The sequence below is a fragment of the Alosa alosa genome, chromosome 12, assembly GCF_017589495.1.
Source record: "Alosa alosa isolate M-15738 ecotype Scorff River chromosome 12, AALO_Geno_1.1, whole genome shotgun sequence".
NCBI classification, from domain to species: Eukaryota; Metazoa; Chordata; class Actinopteri; order Clupeiformes; family Clupeidae; genus Alosa; species Alosa alosa.
Genome location: NC_063200.1, coordinates 4,080,833 through 4,103,332, shown reverse-complemented (window position 1 = coordinate 4,103,332; position 22,500 = coordinate 4,080,833). Strand labels below are relative to the sequence as shown.

Below are 22,500 nucleotides of genomic sequence, written 5' to 3'. Positions count from 1 at the left end.
AGCGGCTGCACAGTAAAAAACAGAATAAAAGACAAATAAACACACTTTCAGCCCCCCGCATGGCCTCACACACCCACCTCGGCCCAGCACACAGTACCCACGGGGCTCCAGGGGCACTCCTGCCCACCCCTGCAGTGCCCCATGTGCCCTTACCACACAGCTTGTGTGTCTTACACAGACTGTGAGGGATTTGTCAGAAGAGCAGCTGAGAGCAACACAGACAAAACCTCTCATAAGAACTTTTCTGAGGAGCACAACTACTTACAACTACTACTGACATACCACTTACTAAGCACAGACAAGGCTGCACCCTGACAGCCAGATGAGTTTAATGGCAAATTGGAATGAATGAAGTAAACACATGGAGTACACTTGTCCACACACACACACACACACACACACACAAATTGTAGCATCTAGCGGGAAATGAACTGGGCATAGCTTAGTGTGCCTTAATCCAGACTGATAAGGAGCACTTAGCCGGGGCCTCCCCTCGTCTGCAGCAGGGCTACCGCTCCCTCACAGCACTACCACAGCACTGCTAGCAGGGCCTGCTACCACAGCACGTGTTGTGTGTGTGTTGTGAGTGTGTGTGTGTTGTGAGTGTGTGTGTTGTGAGTGTGTGTGTTTGTGAGTGTGTGTGTGTTGTGAGTGTGTGTGTTGTGAGTGTGTGTGTTGTGTGTGTGTGTGTGTGTGTGTGTGTGTGTGTGTGTGTGTGTGTTAGCAGACCGTGCTCCTCTAAAACAAGCCCCTGTGCTTGTTGAGTGTGCGTGGCAGAATGAGAGATGGTGGTGGAGAGCAGGAGCATGTGGGTGGTGATGGAGGGTGTGTGTGCTACTCCAGCTCTGTCATCGGTCATTTGGAGGCCTTACCTGCTCTAGAGGAACGGGCAGCAAGCTTCAGTATGCTGGTGTCCGGTGGGAGACCTGGAGTAAGCCTGGCATGCTTTCATTTGTCCTGTTACCTGGACTGAATGAGACTAGGCCTGTTTCTGTGGAAGTATCTTTGTAATGTATTTAGTCTCCATATGCATGCAAATTTTCGATTGAACTCATTAAACTGGTGCAAATGCTGGGGGCAAATGCTCACACACAAACACAGCTGCACACAGACGCTCACAGCCCCCACCTTTGTGAGTGTTTAGCTCATCTATTTAAGCTGTGCTGGCGGCACCTAACACTCCATCACTAATCAATCAGAAAGGCCATGGATGGATTGAATTATTGATAAGGTAAACACCTCCTTGTTTTCTTTGAGAGACTTCGCTGATCACTCCCTCTCCCTCTCTTTCTCTTTTCGTGTGTGTGTGTGTGTGTGTGTGTCTGTGTCTGTATGTCTTTGTGTGTGTGTGTGAGGGAGAGAGGTATAGGGTGAGTGGGTGAGAGAGTGACTCTTTGTCCTCACAGTCCAGTACTCCTTCAGGGCCAGGTGAGCACAGTGTGAATCTGATGTGTCCTTTTGTGCCTGGAGATGAAGTCCACCCCCCCCCTCTCCTCTGTCTCCCTCTTTCCTTCTCTCTCTCTCTCTCTCTCTCTCTCTCTCTCTCTCTCTCTCATTCTCTCTGTCTCTGCCTCATGTCTCTCTCAGCTCACATAACGTTGGCTGGGCTCTCCCGATGGAGACTATGGGATATATTGGAGCCAGGCAGGTAGTGTGTGTGTGTCTGTGTGTGTTGTGTGTGTGTGTGTGTGTGTGAGTGTGTGTGTGTGTGAGTGTGTGTGTGTTGTGTGTGTGTGTGTGTGTGTGTGTGTGTTGTGTGTGTGTGTGTGTAGCAGACCCGTGCTCCTCCTAAAACAAGCCCCTGTGCTTGTTGAGTGTCGCGTGTAGAATGAGAGATGGTGGTGGAGAGCAGGAGCATGTGGGTGGTGATGGAGGGTGTGTGTGCTACTCCAGCTCTGTCATCGGTCATTTGGAGGCCTTACCTGCTCTAGAGGAACGGGCAGCAAGCTTCAGTATGCTGGTGTCCGGTGGGAGACCTGGAGTAAGCCTGGCATGCTTTCATTTGTCCTGTTACCTGGACTGAATGAGACTAGGCCTGTTTCTGTGGAAGTATCTTTGTAATGTATTTAGTCTCCATATGCATGCAAATTTTCGATTGAACTCATTAAACTGGTGCAAATGCTGGGGGCAAATGCTCACACACAAACACAGCTGCACACAGACGCTCACAGCCCCCACCTTTGTGAGTGTTTAGCTCATCTATTTAAGCTGTGCTGGCGGCACCTAACACTCCATCACTAATCAATCAGAAAAGGCCATGGATGGATTGGAGTATTGATAAAGGTAAACACCTCCTTGTTTTCTTTGAGAGACTTCGCTGATCACTCCCTCTCCCTCTCTTTCTCTTTTCCTGTGTGTGTGTGTGTGTGTGTGTGTGTGTGTGTCTGTGTATGTCTTTGTGTGTGTGTGTGTGAGGGAGAGAGGGATAGGGTGAGTGGGTGAGAGAGTGACTCTTTGTCCTCACAGTCCAGTACTCCTTCAGGGCCAGGTGAGCACAGTGTGAATCTGATGTGTCCTTTTGTGCCTGGAGATGAAGTCCCCCCTCTCCTCTGTCTCCCTCCTTCCTTCTCTCTCTCTCTCTCTCTCTCTCTCTCTCTCTCTCTCTCATTCTCTGTCTCTGCCTCATGTCTCTCTCAGCTCATAGCACGTTGGCTGGGCTCTCCCGTGGAACTGTGGGATATATTGGGCCAGGCGGGTGGTGTGTGTGTGTCTGTGTGTGTGTGTGTGTGTGTGTGTGTGTGTGTGTGTCTGTGTGTGTGTGTGTGTGTCCGTGTCTGTGTGTGTGTGTGTGTGTGTGTGTGTGTGTGTGTGTGTCCGCTCGTCCGCTCCCTCCTACTCACCTCATCCGTTTCTCAGCGCTGTCTCTGGGCCCTGCCTCGCCCGGCCGCTCCACAGGAGGGGGGAGAGAGGGAGAGGAGGGAGGAAAACCGGAGATGGATGGAGGAAGGCAGGAAAGATGGATGGAGGGAGGCAGGTCTGAGGAGGGAGAGACATGAGAGGAGAGACAGAAGATAGATGGATGGATGGATGGAGGGAGATGTAATTGTAGTGGATGTGCACTGAGCAATCTGATTATTACTGGAGCAGGGTTGCCCCTCTGTACAGTAAACAGGGCAAATGGCCACCAGGTTTGCTGCTTTTAGCCCCACGTGTGTGTGCGTGTGTGTGTGTGTGTGTTGGTGCGTGCCTGTGTGGGAGTGAGTATATGGATGAAGGTGCTCATTTTCAGAGCCCTCTGACAGCAGAGAAACATAGTCCTGCATGAGGGCAGCAGCCCTTGATGCAGTGATCTGATTTCCCACTGCGAGGGGAGAGCCAGCACAGTGGTAGAGGTGGACAGGTGAGGGCTGGATAGGTGAGGGCTGGACAGGTGAGGGAGCCAGCACAGTGGTGGGGCTGGGCAGGTGAGGGCTGGACAGGTGAGGGAGCACATGGCTGCCTCTGCTGTGCACTTCTCCACTGAGGTCTGCAAGGTGAACAGCCAGGTTTTGTTGTGCCATCAAAGGGATTCGTTACGTTTGTGTAGTGATCTTTGTCTTCCTTACTGAAGCAGAGAATAATCTCATGTGGATGTAGAAACCCCAGCATAAACGACCATAATGTGTAACTGTGAAAACTACGCAAGGGGAAGAGAATGGTGCCCCGCGGTAGCAGCTGACATTGATGGACTGGGCAGAAGAGAACTCGATGAAAGCAGTGCACAGAAATGCAACAACACACAATTCCTTCCCCATCCTGATTCTGGGATGTTCTTCAGAGAGCTGCTGATCTGATCTGATCTGATATGTAAAGGCAGGAAGAGATCCTTGGCACGCTGCCCCCCTCCAAAGGTGCTAAGCACGGGTGCATCAGCACCTCTCCTGGCCTCACAGGGCACTTCTGATGGGGGAGCGCTGGAGAGCTCTCTCCACTCTCAACTCCATCAGCTTCCTGTCATATCCGTCTTCATCTCCTCCTCCTCCTCCTCCTCCTCCTCATCTTGGCGGACTCGAGGCCTGGGCGAGCTGCTGATTACCAAACATGACTCAAGTCACTGGGGGGTTTGTGATGACTGAGCGTGTGCTGCCTCTACCATTCTCTTTCATCTGGTGGCTTACGTGCCGATCCATCCCGCACCCCTCCGTTCCTCCAAAAAAAGGCATCCAGATCAAATTAGCAGCAGATCAAATCGGAGGCATTGATTTATTGACCCGACTTGTAATTAGAACTTTGGAAGCTAAATAAAATGGACTTCACTTCTAAGGAGATTGAAAATCAATGGAAGAACCTATAGAGCGCTTGTTTCCTCTACTGTTTGTGAAGAAGCCCTGAGAGTGCCCTGGTGTTGACCATTGGGTTTCTCCTCATTAGGAGTGGCATTTCAAAATCATCCTTTTCCTCTTCTTTTTAGTGTACTGACCCATAAAGTCCTCTACTTGTAAGGTCTTGTACTTGTTTAGGACTTACAGCAGTACAGTTGAGAATAATGCTGTTTGTGATAAAAGCTCTTGTTTGTGATGAGAGGAGAGGCAGACCTGAAATGTGAATTCAGACAGATTAATTTTTAAACACCAAGAGGCCCGCTGTGAGTTTGGCGTTCCAGCTGGGAGCACTGCAGAAAAATAACAGTTAAGAAAGGGAGGTGGGTTTTTTAAGGTGGGGTGGTGTGTGTGTGTGTGTGTGTATGGGGGGGTGGTAGGCCTAGTTGTTGCTTTGAAGTGTCCGGTGCTGTCCAGGCAGGACGCCATGGTGCCCTAACAATGGTCCGCGCCTGCTTCCATCTCCCCTGTGCCTCCCTGATTAAACCCAAATTAAAGGGCCTTTGATCGGGGGCCCGGCCCGTTGGAGGGGCCCCATGAGGGGGTAGGGGTCTGCCAGCGGCCCCAGCCTGGCTCGGCCCTAAGCCCCTTAAACGGATCCCAGCGGGAACTTTGTTGGCGTGGTTGACTTCTGCGGCCTGACGGACCCCCCTCCACCCCACCCCACCCTGCGTGGTGTATTTATTTTTCTCTTTTTTTTTTGAACATGAGGTTTGGGGGGAAGTGGAGGAGGGGGTGTGTGTGGTGGGGGGGCGGGGGTGTGACAGATGGTCCCTTCTGGGGCAGATTCCCCAGGTCCATACAGGCTCATGACCAGGGGGCCTGTGTGCTGGGGTTGGGGCCCAAGGAGTCTCTCTCTCTCTCTCTCTTTTCCTCTCTCTCTCTCTCTCTCCTCTCTCTCTCTCTCTCTCTCTCTCTCTCTCTCTCTCTCTCTCTCTCTTTCTCTCTCTCTCTCTCTCTCTCTCTCTCTCTCTCTCCCTCCCTCCCCTGCCTGACTGGATGCGTACTGCAAGTGCTAGAAGCAGGAGCAAGATCAGAAGTTAATGAGGGGTTGGGACAAATAATGTCTCTAAAAGGGTGAGGGCCAAAAATACTACTTGAATGGACCCATTTCGTATCACTCTGTATTTCACAAGCTAATCAGTTCATCAATTCAGTTCAATTGTTTGAGATAACTTACTGACTTACTGTCTCTCACTGGATGCAATCTTTGCATAAAGCTAAGAAATGACACTCCAGAAAATCAACTTCTCACACAAAAATGTCAGGCAGCACCTGCCCCAACAGCCTGAGGAGAGCGGCCGCTCCAGAAGCCGGGGCTCCTGGGGGTCAGCACAGGCCTGACAGAGAGGGACCGTTACGGGGGACTTTTGTCTGGGGTGCTGCTGGAGGGACAGGGGCAGGAGGAGGGGTGGGGGCAGGAGGAGGGTGGGGCAGGGAGGGGTGGGGGCAGGAGGAGGGGTGGGGGCAGGAGGAGGGGTGGGGGCAGGAGGAGGGGTGGGGGCAGGAGGAGGGGTGGGGGCAGGAGGAGGGGTGGGGGCAGGAGGAGGGGTGGGGGCAGGAGGAGGGGTGGGGGCAGGAGGAGGGGTGGGGGCAGGAGGAGGGGTGGGGGCAGGAGGAGGGGTGGGGGCAGGAGGAGGGGTGGGGGCAGGAGGAGGGGTGGGGGCAGGAGGAGGGGTGGGGGCAGGAGGAGGGGTGGGGGCAGGAGGAGGGGTGGGGGCAGGAGGAGGGGTGGGGGCAGGAGGAGGGGTGGGGGCAGGAGGAGGGGTGGGGGCAGGAGGAGGGGTGGGGGCAGGAGGAGGGGTGGGGGCAGGAGGAGGGGTGGGGGCAGGAGGAGGGGTGGGGGCAGGAGGAGGGGTGGGGGCAGGAGGAGGGGTGGGGGCAGGAGGAGGGGTGGGGGCAGGAGGAGGGGTGGGGGCAGGAGGAGGGGTGGGGGGCAGGAGGAGGGGTGGGGGCAGGAGGAGGGGTGGGGGCAGGAGGAGGGGTGGGGGCAGGAGGAGGGGTGGGGGCAGGAGGAGGGGTGGGGGCAGGAGGAGGGGTGGGGGCAGGAGGAGGGGTGGGGGCAGAGGAGGGAGGAGGCGGGGGCAGAGTGGGGGGGGAGGCAGAGGGAGGAGGGGGGCAGAGTAGGAGGAGGGTGGGGGGCAGAGTGGGAGGGAGGGGGGTGGGGGGGAGGAGGAGGGATGGGCAGGGTGGGGCAGAGGAGAGGAAGGGGTGGGGGGTAGGAGGAGGGGAGGGGGCAGAGTGGGAGGGGGGGGGGTGCAGAGTAGGAGGAGGGGGCAGAGGAGGAGGGGTGGGGGGAGCAGAGTAGGTGGGGGCAGAGGAGGGGGGCAGAGTAGAGGAGGAGGGTGGGGGTGCAGAGTAGGAGGAGGGATGGTGGGGGGCAGAGGTGGGGTGCAGAGTAGGAGGAGGAGGGGGGGCAGAGTAGGAGGAGGGATGGTGGGGGGGCAGAGGTGGGGTGCAGAGGGAGGAGGGGGCAGAGTAGGAGGAGGGATGGGTGGGGGCAGAGGTGGGGGAGGAGGAGGGCAGGGCAGGAGGAGGAGGGGGGAGGAGGGATGGTGGGGGGCAGAGGTGGGGGTGCAGAGTAGGAGGGAGGGGGGCAGAGTAGGAGGGAGGGGGGTGGGGGCAGGAGGAGGGGTGGGGGCAGGAGGAGGGGTGGGGGCAGGAGGAGGGGTGGGGGCGTGCCTCTTAGAGGCCCTTCCTCTTGTTACCACTCATTGCACTCACTCCCCAAGCCCCTCAGAAAAGTGCTCACTGCTGTCCCCTCTCTAGCAGTGACCCTCTAAAAGAGTGTGCTTGTCATTGCTTTCTCCATGCACTATGAATGAAGGTGCTCTTTGTCCAGACCACCAAGGAGCAAACGGGAGGGCCCAGAAAAGTGACTAGGCACTTGGTTGGCAGATGCCCTTCTTAATTGAAACCCATTTGCTGTGGGATGTAGTGTGGTCATAGTGTGGCCATGCTATAGTGCAAGCATATGGTATTTTCCCACTTATATGGCATAGAGTAGGCGTGTCACTTTATCCATATACTCAAATACTCTCATTTAAATGTGACAAGTGTAGTTCTTATCCAGATAGGTTACTCCTAGTTTTGATGAAAGATGTCTCAGGATACTGGTATTGTGTGTGTGTGTGTGTGTGTGTGTGTGTGTGTGTGTGGGGGGGTATGGGGGTACAGTGAGACCCCCACTCATCTGGTCCTGACTCAGCGAATCACACCCACTGTATCTGCCGGCTGACATTTGACCCGTGTAAACAGGGACGGGGAAAAATAGCCAAGCGAGTAGTAGGAACAAGCTGTTTATTGATTAGCTCTGTATTGAATTACGAAATGGCCCCCTATTCTCCCTTAGCCTCGGGACTGCTTCAGGAGCCTTCCTCACGTCAAAAGAAGGGGAACGACAGAGAAAGTGCCAGAGAGAGAGAGAAAGGGAGAGAGAGAGGAGAAGGGAGAGGAGGCCAAAATTAGATTGAAAAATTGATTACAAAAGTGGAGTGTGGATGCGTGTGTGAGAGAGAAGGAGACGCGCCTCTTGCATTTCATTTGCAGCGGCAGCCATTGTGCGGGGCGAGGCACGGGTGCTACATAAGCAGTGACGAGAGAGAGAGTTTTTTTGTGGGGCTTACCTCATCTTCTCAAAAGGCTCCCAACAAGAGCTCTGAGATCCTGTGTGAGTAGAGTAACAGTTGCCTTCAATCCTACCACACCATCCTGTTCACTGTAGTAGACCCATTTCAATCCTACCACACCATCCTGTTCACTGTAGTAGACCCATTTCAAGGTGATTCTATTTTTTTTTTACTACATTTCATTGGCAGATCTATTTGAAGAGAGCCCCATTTCCCAAACCGAGCTGATTAGCTGCCTGCCTGTATGAACTCCTCTTCAAAGCCCCTTACAGTATTCTCGAGTTGATGTAATTCCCCCCAATGGCCAGCAGGGGCCACTGCTGCTCACTCCGAGCTCGCATCCAAGCTCTTAATGAGATTGCGAAACCTGTCTACAATGGTGCTGGAGATTTGCTTTTATTTACTGTAGTTTTTTTCTATTTGTAATCGGTGTGGTAGAAAACAAACATATGCTGCATTCCGAATGCCCCAGGTGAGCTCCTAACCCTCTGTAGCCGTTCTCTCCAAGGCTTCTGCCAGAGGCTTTCAGGGAGGATTACGGCATATTAGCTTTATTAGTGATGTGCATATTGCGAAGTTTATGAGTGTGTTTAGGCCTGCCTATAAGTAGATTGATGCTAATCTTGCGTGTGGGAAATTGATCATGACGGGCTCTCCGTTTCTCAGATACACAAATCCGAGCCAAGCCCGGCGTAATCAGGCTTGTTTTGCATTTTTGATTCGTCCTAATCCTCTTAAATGATAACGCTGAGAGAAACAACTATGCGCTTTCGTTTTTAAATCCCTCCCCCTAAAAAGCCGAGCTGTGATTCAGCTCTCTCTCGTTTTCAAGGTTTAGATTCATTTTTGCCCGTTGTGGCAGCAAAGTCTAACTAGGATCAGCAGGATTCCGCAGTTATAGAACATCTGCTCGTACTTGTTCGTAGAATGTTCTGGATCGTTCCGTGTTCTCCTGATGGGGACGTGCAGCTCACTTCGCTTAACCAGGCTCCCCTGGCCTGGCTCTTCTTGATGTGGCTGCAGGTGAATGGATTTTTTCCCCCCTGTTGTTGTTGCTGAATGAGCAGATGGCAGTTGTTATTTAAGTCTAACCCCAGACTAGGTGTCTTGCTGGTATTGACCACATCCTCCGTGGCCAGTGGATAGTCTCCAGCCGTGTGGAGATGGCCTGGCTTCCTGCTGCTCTTCCTCCCCTTGTTCTGGAGACCACACTATTGATCCGGCCCCAACTGCCTTATGGTGCGCTCACCTTCCTGTAAGTGAAGAGAGGGGAGGAGGAGAGGCACCTCCGCTCCAGACCCTCTCTTTCTCTCTTTCTTTCTCTCCCCCCTCTCGCTCTCTATCTCCCTCTCTCTCTTTCTCCCCTCTCTCCCTCTCGCTCTCTATCTCCCCCCCTCTCTCCCTCTCGCTCTCTATCTCCCCCTCTCTCTCTCTCTCTCTTTCTCTCTCCCCCCAATCATCCTTGTTCTTGCCTTAAGACTGGTCATCTTTGTTGTCTGCCCCTCCCCCTCCCATGCATGTGTTTGCTTGGAGTCACCCTGGGAGATATGGACGAGGCCCCCCAGCTTGCTAATCGAATATTAAAGGCCCTGGACGACTGCAGGGTCACTCTCTCGGCCCCATGCTGTGGTGACAGGACATTACACTGCACGACAAACTCCACGTTTCTCTCCTTGAAAACGGAAATATTTATTTCCAGAGTAGAAAGCAGACACCTGGCATTTCCATGCTACCTGCGTACTGATAAGAGAGAGAGAGGGAGCCATGGCCTATCCTCTCAACCCTCCCGTGTGTGTGTGTGTGTGTGTCCATAACATGAAGTGCTCCTGCTCATGTTGGATTCTTTTTGATGCAGCTTGCCTGTGGGGCTAAACAGGGAGCAGCCCTGTGTAAATTGGTACTGGCTGGGGGGATGTGAGGCGAGAGGGCTGTTGGCCTTGTGTTGCAGGCTCTCCAGAGAGAGCTGGCTTTGAGGAGGGGGTGTGTGTGTGTGTGTGTGTGTGTGTGTGTGTGTGTGTCTGTGTGTGTGTGTTGTGTGTGTGTGTGTGTGTGTGTGTGTGTGTGTGTGTGTGTGTGTGTGTGTGCGTGCATGGAGAGTAGGACCTGTGTGTGCTGCTGGCTCTGTGCACCTGCCTCTGTTCTCTGCCTCCTGGGTGAGTATGAGAAAGTCCAGACGGCATAGTTATCACAGTGTGTGTGTGTGTGTGTGTGTGTGTGTGTGTTTGTTTGTGCTTGCATCCTTGTGTGTGTGCCTGACTGTGTGCGAGAGAGAATGTATGTCTGTACGGAAGAGTGTGTGTTGGTGTGTTTTGTGTTTCTTGCTTGGTGGCCATGGAACGTGTAAGAATGTCCACCCCGTGTCCAGCTGGCCTTGGTCTCCTTCTCTTGGACAGCTGCCACATCAGGCCCGGCTGAATAGGGGCCTATCTGGGGCCTATCACAGCCTCTAATAGCTGTCCTCTAGCAATTAAACACTCTCATTGTGTGCCCGCCCGACGCCATTCGCACCCCTCTCCTCGTCCTCCCACCCACCCCCCTCTCCCTGCCCCCCCCCCCTAACCTTCCGGCTGCAGTCAGCCAAAGGCTTCAGCGTGAACTTTAAAGTCTTGTTTGCTGACAGCTTAAAGCTTAATTGACTAGAAGCCAAATAGAGTGCGTTGGCCATTCAGGGACGGAGGGCTATTGATAAAGCCATGTGCAAATGGGCCGTGTTGAAAGAGAGCGACGGCTGTGTGTGTGTGTGTGTGTGTGTGTGTGTGTGTGTGTGTGTTGGCAGCGGTATTCGAGAGGCAACTCTGCAGCTTGCTGCAGTCACAAACGCTTTGTGGAGCGCTTCATCAGAGCAGCAAGATGGAGAACAGGAGAGAGGATGGAGCCCTGGGCCAGCAGGCTGAGGTGTGTGTGTGTGTGTGTAGGAGACTTAACTGGGCAGCACATCTCCTCTAGGCTTCAGTCACATGTCAACAGAGTATAATACTCCAAGCAATGCTTTTGCTTTGGCATACTTCAGCTAGCATACATTGCATTGTCTCAGATACAACTACAATACATTGTTGTTGTGTAATGGCAATCATGTGGCTGAAAATCTGGAAGTAAAAATTCCCTGTTAAGGTCCCTCTGTCTCTGGCCTCCGTGAGTCCCTGTGCTTAACCCTTAAAGGAGTACCGTCACACCGGTGTGACGGGAATGTTGGGAAATTAACATTCTAAAGAATATCTGGGTTCATTGAATTCAACATAGAATTTTAGAACCTTCAATTGTTGCGGAACTTAGAATGTTCAAAAACCTACACCTTTAAGGGTTAATGAGTTTGGATAAGCAGGCTGGTGACAGAGCTTGATAGAGATCAGGCAGGTAAGGCTGTGACCCCCCTCCCTCTTGAACTTCCTGTTCCCCCCTTTAAGGGTTAATCCTCTCCTCCCTTCTCCAGGCTCTCCTCCCCCCTCCTCCTCTCCCTCCTCCTCTCCCCTCCTCCTCTCACCACTCGCTCTTGATGGACACCCAGGGAACTCGGGTGCTCCTTGATTAGTGCGTCCAGACGGCCGAGGCTGTAGCGTGAGAATTGGGTGCTTGTACCTGTGTGTTGGCCGTTTAAGTCTTTTGTAGCTCAGACAAATGGGGCAGTGTGTGCGGAAGTCTGGAGTGGACCGTCTTCAGAAACACAAGCAAAGCTGTGCACGTGCCTGTCCGTTTTGATGCTCAGCTCTTTTGTGTGTGTGTGTGTGTGTCTGTGTGTGTGTGTGTGTGTGTGTGTGTGTGTTTGTGTGTGTTGTGTTGGTTCTTGATGATGCTGTCAGTGGTAGTGTAGGTGTTAGTTGGCCTCATTAAGAGTGTTTGGAGGTTCAGTGTTTGGGCCTGACTGTGTGTGTGTGTGTGTGTGGCAGTAGAGGCAGGCAGAGTGAGCTGTGTCAGGAGGGAGGGAGTGTGTGTGTGTGTGTGTGGTGGTGGTGGTGGTGGTGGTGGTGGTGGGGGTTGTCTCATGTATTTATATCTGTAGTAGAATGAGCAGGGAGTGATCTATCAGTGCAAGAGATCAAAGGTTATAGGACTAATTACTACATAACACTCACCTTTACCAACACACACACACACACACACACACACACACACACAATCACATACGTTGGACCAACCCCCTAATCATCCCAACAGGCATTTTGTAATTCTGTTTTTTGTGTGTGTGTGTGTGTGTGTGTGTGTTGTGTGTGTGTGTGTGTGTGTGTGTGTGTGTGTGTGGGGAGAGTGTGCAGGGGTAGAGCTTGGTATTGATCACCACAGGAAGCTCAGAGGGAGGCCCGGCTCCTGCAGAAGAGAAGAGAATCTTGGTGAAAGACTCATCTCATCTGTGTGTTCCACTCTGACAAAGGGCCCATATGTTTGATCTGAGAGAGAAGAAAGTCCAGCGTTACGTGCTTTTTGTGGCCACGTGTGCCAAAGAGCCTCTTCTGTGCAGCGCTCACGCTATTGGATTTATTCTAGATGCTTCTAGATGCTTGTTCTGGATGGTTGTAGTATGTGGTGTCGTGTACTTGAAGTGCGTTTGCAGTTGTAATTCAGGGCTGTCAAGCTGAGCCTGCCTGCGAAACAGCTATAGTACTATTACAGACCTATCTGATTGGCATAACTATCCTCCACCAGAAAAGTTCAGAATTATGTAATGAGAAACAAGCCCTTTAAATCTCTCTCTGTGTGTGTGTGTGTGTGTGTGTGTGTGTGTGTGTGTGTGTGTGTACCTGCCTGGTTCTCACAAATAGAAAATAAATGCACTGAGACAACAGGAGAACTTTTAAGACCCATCAGATTCCTCTGAATGAAACCTTCAGTCAAAAATCAATGTAATAATACAAAGCTTTGGCATCATATATGTTCCCCAGATCAATGCTAAGAAGCATAATTAGATTTTTTAGCACTTCACTTTGTTTGTGAGAATATTAAAACTTGGATTATGGTTAAACTGTGGTCCTCAGAGCCCTGAAGCTTACAGGGTTTTATTGCGAGTAAAATGATCTATCAAAAGGGTCTTTTGAACCGGTTCAATGTTGTTTAAAAGCTCATATATTCCTGTACAGATGACAGTCCCATAAGTGAACTCTTTCTGGAACTAAATTGATGTTTGGATGAATTAAGTTCATTTACTGTAGACATATGATTGTCTTTATTTGATTTATTTTCTGAGACCAAAGACAACAAGCATATTGAGGCTTCAAATCCTTTAATGGCTTATTAAGAACAACGTCCTTGAAAGGATAAGGGCTCTTACTTTTGAAGTTGTGTGTGTGTGTTTGGGGGGGGGTATTTGGGATGCTTTTTTATCTGTGTGTGTGTGTGTGTGTGCGTGTAGATGCAGGTGTGCCAATGAAATGTGTGTGTGAGTGCGCATGTGTTCAGTTTGGTGTTTTGTATTCTCTGCTCCTCCTCCCTAAGGGGGTCCAGATTGGGTGGTGGGAGGTGTGTGTGTGTGTGTGTGTGTGTGTGTGTGTGTGTTGCGGAGGGGGGTGTCCTCAGTGCTCTAAACTATTGAAATAAAGTTAACCTTCAGCGCATGGGGCTTGGAGGACGGTCAGGGCGAGGGAGGGGAGCGGACGTGTCCACTAACCTTTTTCCTCACAAATTGTGTTTTCAATTATTGTGTGCATCTAAGCCATTGGCATTTCTGCTCACATGCTGTGATGGAGCGCTCCCCTTTTGTTCCAAGTCACCTTAATAACAGGGCTGCTGGTTTGGGACGCTCTGCAGTGCTTTGCTCAGCTCCGATACTTTTTTTTTCCCCTGTGAAGAGGATTTTCATGCGACCCTGCTCTACAGTCTTAGAATGTTTAGTATCGACCCTTACCCACAATTCCTGGCTATCAAATTGTACCTGCCTGGGTATTGATGATCAATGGTGCGCCCAGGCTGCTGCTCGTGCATGTGTGTGTGTGTGTGTGTGTGTGTGTGTGTGTGTGTGTGTGTGTGTGTGAGAGAGAGAGAGAGAGAGAGTGAGAGTGTGTGTGTGTGTGTGTGTGTGTGTGTGTGTGTGTGTGTGTCGTGTGTCTGTGGTTGTGGAGGATGTGTGAGAGCTGTGCACAGCTGAAGCCAGGTTAACCTGTGATCGTGCAGCGTGACGAGGTGGCCACCTGTTTGCAAGGCCATTATGCAACCTGAAGTTGGCCAAGTGTTGTCCGAATGTTGGGGCGAGTGGCTGGACTCTACTGTGTCTGTCAACAGAGGGTGAGGGAGGGAGGGGAGGGAGGGGAGGGAGGGGTGGGGGGTAGAAATTGAGGGGGCCCTCCTGAAACGGCCTTTGTTTCCCTCGCACGCGGGGGCATGTTGAAAAGCGCACGCTGGCGGCTATCGATTGGCAGCTCGGCACAAAAGGCCTGCTCCCTCTTTTTCCTTTTGTTGTCCTCTGTCCTCCTCCCCCTCACACACACACGCGGGATGGACAGACCCCCCGAGAGACTTCCGTTTTTCCCCCCTCCACCCCTCTTCCCCTCTTCCCCTGTCACCATTTGCTCTCGTCCTTTTGCTCTCGTCCTTTTGCTCTCCCTTTTCTCTCATTCCTATTCTTCCCTCTTTTCCTCCTAGCTGCGCTGGACTGCTTGCTCTGAATGTGTAGCACCCCATTAAGGCAGGCCATTATTCAAACGTTTGGAGTGATCAAAATGTCTATTTGGAGCGGGTGGCGATTGATGCTGCTGCCACAGCTCTGTGGCTGCCCCCGGATCAATGGCCGTGTGGCGCACACTCACTGCACTCCAGCCAGGATCCTCTCTTCTCTCTCCCGCAACACAAAAAGCAATCTGCCTGACAGGCTGTGAGTGAGAGGCAGAGAGGGGTTAAGATAGATACAGAAGCCGTACAGGCAAGGACAAGAGAGAGAGAGAGAGAGAAAGATGCTAAAATATGCATCAGTGAGCTGGGCGGCGGCCGAGAGCAGAGCAGCGGTTTGGTTTGCGGGAGGCCGGCGCTCCACAGGTTGGTGCATTAGACATGCCGAGCTGAACCCCCGTGCGCTCCGCTGCCCCTAATTTTATTTCCGCAGAAATTTGGCTTTCCCCTCGATCCATCCCGCGTCTCACTCTCTCTCTCTCCCTTTTTTTTTTTTTGAAAAGATTAAGAGCAGCGGAGAGATTGTCCAGCCTTTTTAGTTTATTATGTTATGTTTGAAACCAGGGAGCAGCAAACAGGATTTAGATACAATGACATTAAAATGGATCCGTCCATATTAAAGCTATAAGATCAATACGCTTCAAAAATCTATATTTTCTACACAGTCTGCCCTCTGAAAAGACTTTGGCAAGGAGCTCTGGGAGAAGCCGCTCTTTTAGGGAGAGAAAAGAATGGGATATACTGTATCCATCTCACTCATGACATTTCTGTCTGTCAGATGTTTCTGCAGCCTTCATAAAATACAGCTGGAGATCTCATTTTGTGGATCAGAGCAAAAGGGAATAGAAAAGAGCTTAAATACCAATACTGACATTTAAAAAAAATATATTATCAGATATCAGTGAACAATTAAAATTTCTCTTTATGCTGTAAGACAGTATGCGTCAACCTAGATTTCAGATATACCACGTATAAATAAATACATATAAGGATATACAGAATTTCATTCATATATCATATTTCATATATATTATAAATGGCAGTGCATTAGAGAAGGATGTTAATTGTTATTTATGTATGACCTGAGTTCTACCAAGTACGGTTAATATACTAGAGATGCCATGTATTTTGGGTTATAAAAATTAATGAGCTTTCCCATCAACATACTAAAATTAGCACACACAGATGCATGCACATGCCCTCACATTATGAGTTTAACGTTTTACACTTATTTGTCTAAGTTTTATTTGTCTTTTTAGTTTTTCCATTTTTTAAATCACAATCTTTTATTGTGCGGTTGTGTGTGTGGGTGTGTGTGGGTGTGTGTGAGTGTGTGTGTGCTTTCAGCCTACTCTGTCATAGGTATTTGAAAGCCCCCTTTAGATGTTTTTTTTCTCCCAGTGGAATCAGATCGTGCCGTGCACAATTCAACACAGACCTGCAATAATGAAAAAATATCAGATGTGGAATGGCCATGATCACCACCGCTGAAAGGAAGGCCATTTGTGAAAAGTCTTTAGAGGTGGCCTTCAGGTTGACCTCGCATCACTGAAGTAGAACTGGCCTGCCTCACACGAATCGCCTGGCCACTGAGGGACAGGCTGCTTGAATAGATGGTCTCTCCCCTCTCCCTTGCGTTTCACACTGTGTGTGGGTGTATGGTTTTGTCTGAACTGGTTTCTTTCTCTCTGTCTCTCTCCGTGTGTGTGTGTTGGGGGGGGGGGCTGTAGCTCTTTGGCACATTCTAACTGGCTTAGTGAGCGAAATTAGGTTTGGTTTCAACAAAAGTCTAGGCTGTGTGTGTGTGTGTGTATGGCCTACGCACAGATAATGGGCTTGAAAGCCTACTCACCGGTGTGTGAGTTGTAACCTTCTTTAGATTCCTGTGTGTATGTGTGTGTCTTTAGACTCCTGTGTGTACAGTATATGTGTGTCTTTAGACTCCTGTGTGTACAGTATGTGTGTGTGTGTCTTTAGACTCCTGTGTGTACAGTATGTGTGTGTCTTTAGACTTAGGGAGTAGAAATGAGAGTGCTTGTGTATTTGTGTTTGAGTCGAGCAGACTAGAGATGACTGCCTGATGGAAGGATGCAATGCTGATAATTGGCTCATGTGATTGGTGAGGAGGAGAGGGAACCAGAGAAGAGGAGGAAGGCAATTAAGATAGACAGATGCCTGTGTGTGTGTGTATCTGTGTGTGTGTGTGTGTGTGTGTGTGTGTGTGTGTGTGAGTGCTGCTGGGTCCAGGTGTGGCTTCCTCAAAAGGAGCCGGGTGCTTGTCACAAGTATATGGGGGTTATTAAAAGTGTGTGTGTGTGTGTGGTGGGGAGGTAGCATTGGAACAGTTCTGGAGCGGTCTTGTGTGGTACTTAAGTCTGGTGTGTGTGTGTGTGTGTGTGTGTGTGTGTTTGTGCGTGTTGTTGGAGCGGTGTTGTGCAGTGCTGAAGGCTGCTTAATGATTCTTTAATGCCTCAGACTGAGTGGTACTTATTGCTTGTTCTGGACCACATGGCCTATTTTTCATAGCTCAGAGACAGCTTTATTTGGCTTCACCTTGAATGGAGCGGCACTGTATTGATTCGGGCGGCCCAGGGTTTAACACACTACTGCCTCAGAGAGAGAGAGAGAAAGAGAGAGAGGTGTGTGGGATAGAGGGAAGAGGAGGGCTCGGAGACAGAGCTGCAGAGAGATATTTGAGTAGCAATTGGAAGTGCGGAAAAATGGCAAGGACCCTAATTGAAGGACTCAAGCCGAAGGCCAATGAAAGAAAGAGCGGCTTTTCTATTGCCTCAATTAGATTCCGTCGAAAAATGTATTCATTTCTGATTGGACAAGAGGCATTCTAGGACTGTAGTCACTCCCAGAGGATATCCTTGAACAACTTCACTCAAACTCTTCACCGTTAGTAATCACTACATGTTTGAAAGACTTTGTCCATCATTTTCCACAACATCGACATTTCATTCATTCTTTAAAGGTAAAAGAGGGCAGAATATTTTGTTTGTCAGTTAATGAGTGTATGATGAGGAAATGAAGCAAAAGTGGAAGAGGGAGTGGAGTTGGTCTGCTTCGAGGTGTGTGTCTGTGTGCAGTACCAACATGGCACGCTCAGAAGCCACATTTGCTGATTGCTCTGAAGCCCGACTGCAGGAGATTCATATGAACATAGATTTGAAAACACTCCAAAAGACTGACCCTAGTCCAGTTTAGCAAGAGTTCATGGGAGCATCTGTGCAACTAAAGGAGAACTCTTCTGTTTTAACAACTATGCTGTGCTTTGAGCAGGGCTCAATCGCTACATCAGCGAGCCCCTCCTTAGCTGTTCCAAGAATTGAATGCAAGAAACCGATTGTACAGCTGATTACACTGATTTACAGCAAATCATATTAACATGTAGCCTCTTACTCAACATGGCTACAGAATAGTCGTTGCTTGTCACTTTGTAACACCATCTCCTCGCAGGTATACTTTATGGCATAACATTAATTAAGCACAATCAAAATAGATTTTAAAAATCATTCTGGTGTCATGACTCGGGTGTCTTCAGATTCCATTAGTTGAGTAGAGCTGTTTTCTAAAAGCAATATGACACGGGTGTCTGTGCGGGTGGTGAGGGATCTCCCCGCTGTGGAGATTGGGCCGTAGGCACAAGGCTAGAGGCCAAGTGCTGCAGGTAATGGCAGCCGCGGGAATATCCTTCACCACCCGCACCAACACCAGTGTCATACTGCTTCATTCTCTTCCCCTCTTCCCCTCACTGCTGAGGTCATGGGATTCCGTGATGAGAGGTCAGTTGGGCGTGTCTTGGTCGTCTCTTTCTCCAAGGAGTGTGTGTGTGTCACTCTACATACCTCTACATGTGTGTGTGTTCAGAGGTAGCGAGTTTAAGACCTGACTGACTGTCTGGTGGCTGAATGTTACCGCTGTCTAATACGGGACTGAAGTGAAAAGTTCCCATTTAAAGCCCTCACCACTCAATGAATATGCAGTACATTCACCCAGGCCACCTTCTCTAAGATATAATGCGCAGTCTCAAGTTGGCGCCTCTCTCTCAGAGCCAACAAGGCACACTCTCTGGGCTTGCCAAACTTTTGGAGATCCATCAGTCCAGCATCTTAATGTGGTTACGCAGCGTCCCGCTTTAACCCCTCGGATGGACGGATGGCTCCTCAAATCCATTTAGTCTGAAGCGGGCCCCGGCCAGCCGCACCCCTCGTTTGCAATCCCATTCTGGGGGCAGCTTATGGAAGAAATGAAAGATCACGGCTCGTTTCTGACCCCTGGAGAAGCGAAGAGGAGAGAAATGCAGACAATGGAGACTGGCGTGGATATCCGTTACCCCGAGTCAAACGCAGAACGGAAGGCCTTATTTCGCCGGCAATAGATGCTCTAAATTCAGCGCCTCACAGATTATCATTCTCGTGCGCGTGGATATCTCCGACCTCGTGAGGGGTGGTGTGTGTGTGTCTTTCTGAATGTGACCTGCAGCTAAAGAGTGTGTCTCCCCTGAAAGATTTAGCTTGGGCAGGTGTGTGAGGGAGCCTGAAGCTACGTGCGGAGTCCATTATTCATGGCCCACCCGGGCGCACACAAACAGACACACACACACACCAGCGCATGACTAGGTCCCCATATATGGAATGGTCAAACAGCACTCTTTTAATATTGCACAGAAAGCCGTAGCTCGACCCCTATACATAAAATGGTAAAGCAGCCCCATTTCCATATTGCTCAGGGAAGCTTGGGAATCCAACGTGTGGATTATTCAGATGGTGTTTTGCGAAGGTGTACAGAATAAAAGAACTAGCACATAGACAAAAAGAGAAAGGAAACGATGACCATTTCAGGACAAGATTTTGAAGTTGCTGTTTGAAAAGGGGCTCTGTATGGCCTTACTTCACATATTCAGTTAAGTTGGATTCTGCAGAACGTTAATTATGTTGTTTCAAGTATTCTCCGAGCATATGTAATGATATTACATGGGGTATGATGGAACTTGTGCACCGTTAGGAATACAGAGCTGGGAAGGAGTCTATTAATGGTGTATTCTCTCTCTATCCCTCCATCATTTAACCCCTCCTCCTCTCCCACTTCCTGCCATTTTCCTCCTCTTTTGCCAGACTCTGGAGTTATTTCAGGTTATTCATTTTTGGAGGTCTGATTGGGTGATCAACTGTGGTGGCAGGAGAATGGATCTCTGTCAGACGGCAGCAGTGATTAACCACCGGAGCGAGGGAGGAGAGGAGAGGAGAGGAGAGGGAGAGGAGAGGAGAGGAGGAGGGAAGAAGGGGAGAAGGGGGACGCAGCAGATAGTGCATGCAGGATCCCCCTCTATTTTTCTCTCTCCCTCCATCTCTGTAGCAGTCCATTCAGATGCGGGGTCTGAGTGATGTACAGAGCGGAGTGTCATTGACTGATGTAAAAAGAGGGAGGAAGGGAGATAGAGAAAGAGAGAGAAAAAAGAGAGAACAAGGGAGAAAGGCAGAGTCCGTGGAGAGGATATTGCCCTAGTGTTGAGTTAAAGGGGATATTGCCCTAGTGTGGTGTTAAAGAGGATATTATTCTAGTGTGGAGTTAAAGAGGATATTGCCCTAGTGTGGAGTTAAAGAGGATGTTATCCTAGTGTGGAGTTGAAGGTTGTATCAGCGATAGCGGGGATACGTCACTTCTGTTGATGTTCAAACAAAACAGAGAGCTACTGTAGCTCGCTACTCCCTCCCCCTCCCTCCCGTGCAATTAAAACTCTCCTAAACGCACATCTCGTTGCACTTTATTTTGCCTTGGAGTGGTTGCCAACCCTTGTAGGTAGCAATTTTTGTGTACAGATCTCTGAGCCTAGGTTGCCTACAGAGACATGTTTTTTTGACGGGCTGCTTATGGGGCAGGCAGCTAGCGGATCGTTAGGAAAGATTAGATGAATGTGATCATTTATGTTTGGGCCTTTTTTGGGCCTGAAATCGCTGATACAACCTTTAAAGGTAGATACTTAAACTCGCAATTGCCAAAATCGTGGTGTGAAAACAATTAAAAATAGAACCGACTAATGGCATAAGCCATTATTGATTGTTTCACAATGGAATTCTCTGGTTCGTAAATTTAATGATTTGTATTGAAAACTGTGATGGGAGAACACATCAGGATTAAGTGTCTGGTGTTCGTGTCTCACAGGAGTGCTTTCTGTGATGACTCCCAATCAAGTATGACCAGACAATAATGTCTTTTTAAGAGGGTTTACAAATGCCAGTGGTAAGGGCTTTTTCACTTGGGATTCTGAGCCTTTGCTGGGTTCTGTTGAGCAGCAGTGCATGATGCTGAAAAGAATCACTTCATCCAAAACATTGTCCTTCTGCTCAGGTACTGATCAGGTAAAACAGAATATTCAACTGCTCAAGTCCGTATTGGACAAGCTAAAAGAGAATACTGTCCAGGTATGTTCATTGAACACTCTTGATGTACATGCCATTTCAAGATAAACACACACACACACAGAGCTTCTCCATCTGATTCTCTGTCTTCGACGCAAAAAGCGCTAAACACTATGAGGCAAATTGACAGCCCTTGTCCTTATTGACAGTGTTATTGGATTGTCATCCCAATTAAAGCAGTAGGTAAACACCTCTGGGCCCTCACCCTCACTCAGGGCTGTCCTCCTCCGCCCGCCGTGGCTGCACCCGGCCCTGCTGTCTAATTCATTTGCCTCCCTGCATCTTCCCTCAACCATGCACGAGGAGCATCAAAACCTTGAGCACAATGACCCCTTATTATTTATTTAAGACCTTGTAAATATTCCATGAAAATACGATATTTTATTAAGCTTGTCCCTCACATTGATCCGCCTCGGCTGCATTTTAATTAAGGCCTTACGAGGGCTCCGACATCTTTGTGAAAACGGCGAGGAGAAATTTGCAGCGCAGAGAGGGATTTGTGCCGTTTGATTCCGAAGGCTCGCAACGCAACGAGCTCTCCTGCGGCTGTAATGATTCCTTCTCAGCACAGAGGTGTGTTTCTTCCAGCAACACATTTTCAGCACGCTATTTTCAATTTGTTGTTTAAAAAAAGGTGTTCCTTGTTTTCATATGAAGTGTGTGTGTGTCTGTGCTTTAGTGTCGGTGTATGTGTGTATGGATGCCTTATGCGTGTGTCTGTGTGTGTGTCTGTGTGTGTGTCTGTGTGTGTGTGTCTGTGTCTGTGTTTGTGTGTGTATCTGTACTTTGGAGTAGGGGTGTGTGTGTTGGTGTTGTCTTGTGTGTGTGGCGGTGCTTCTGGGTCAGGTGCTCAGTGGGCCAGTAGCTATTAGAGTGGCTCTGAGCCAGAGGTCGGCCATTTTCTCACACAAAGGCGGCCGTGGTCCCGAGGGTCAGGGGTCAGGACAGAGCCGATGAAAAATGATTGAGGAAACAGAAATAAAATCAGCCGTGCGGAGGCATGGAGGGCCAATTTGCGGATGTGCACGTACGAGGCCAACACACACACACACACACACACACACACTAGTGAGACTCCAAGCTCAATCAGAGCACAAGACAAAGACAAAAAGCATCACTCCCAGTGTTATCTACAGTATATCCCGTTTCAAATTCATTTTCAGTCTCTTATGTGAAGTGGGAAATATGCTTATCTATGTGCTTCTGAACTAAAGTTTTCTTTCAAAAATGCTTGAAGGAGGCATATTGCATGATAGTTTTACTCTTAACTGTAGTAAACAACATAGCGAGCTGTATAATGCCTCTGCATTATGTTTTCATGTGGACCTTCACATTGGCTACCTTTGACACTGCAGTTCATCCGCAGTGGGAAGACTACATTGGCTATTTGATCCTGAGTAGCACACATAATGCTAACAGGCGTATGTATGTTGCTGAGCATAGGGTGCACGTATAGGTGTGTATATGGATGGATGGGTAGGTGTGGGAGTGTTTCTCCTGCGTGTCCGCCTCGGCAAGGTCAGAGGTCAGGTTGAGCGGAGGCTGCCGTGTGTGTAT

General features: G+C 49.8%; 1 protein-coding gene across 1 annotated transcript in view; it reads left to right on the top strand.

Annotated features, from left to right (window-relative positions):
• Positions 1-22,500, top strand: part of LOC125304786 (WD repeat-containing protein 7) — a 158,553-nt gene that overhangs the window by 67,913 nt on the left and 68,140 nt on the right.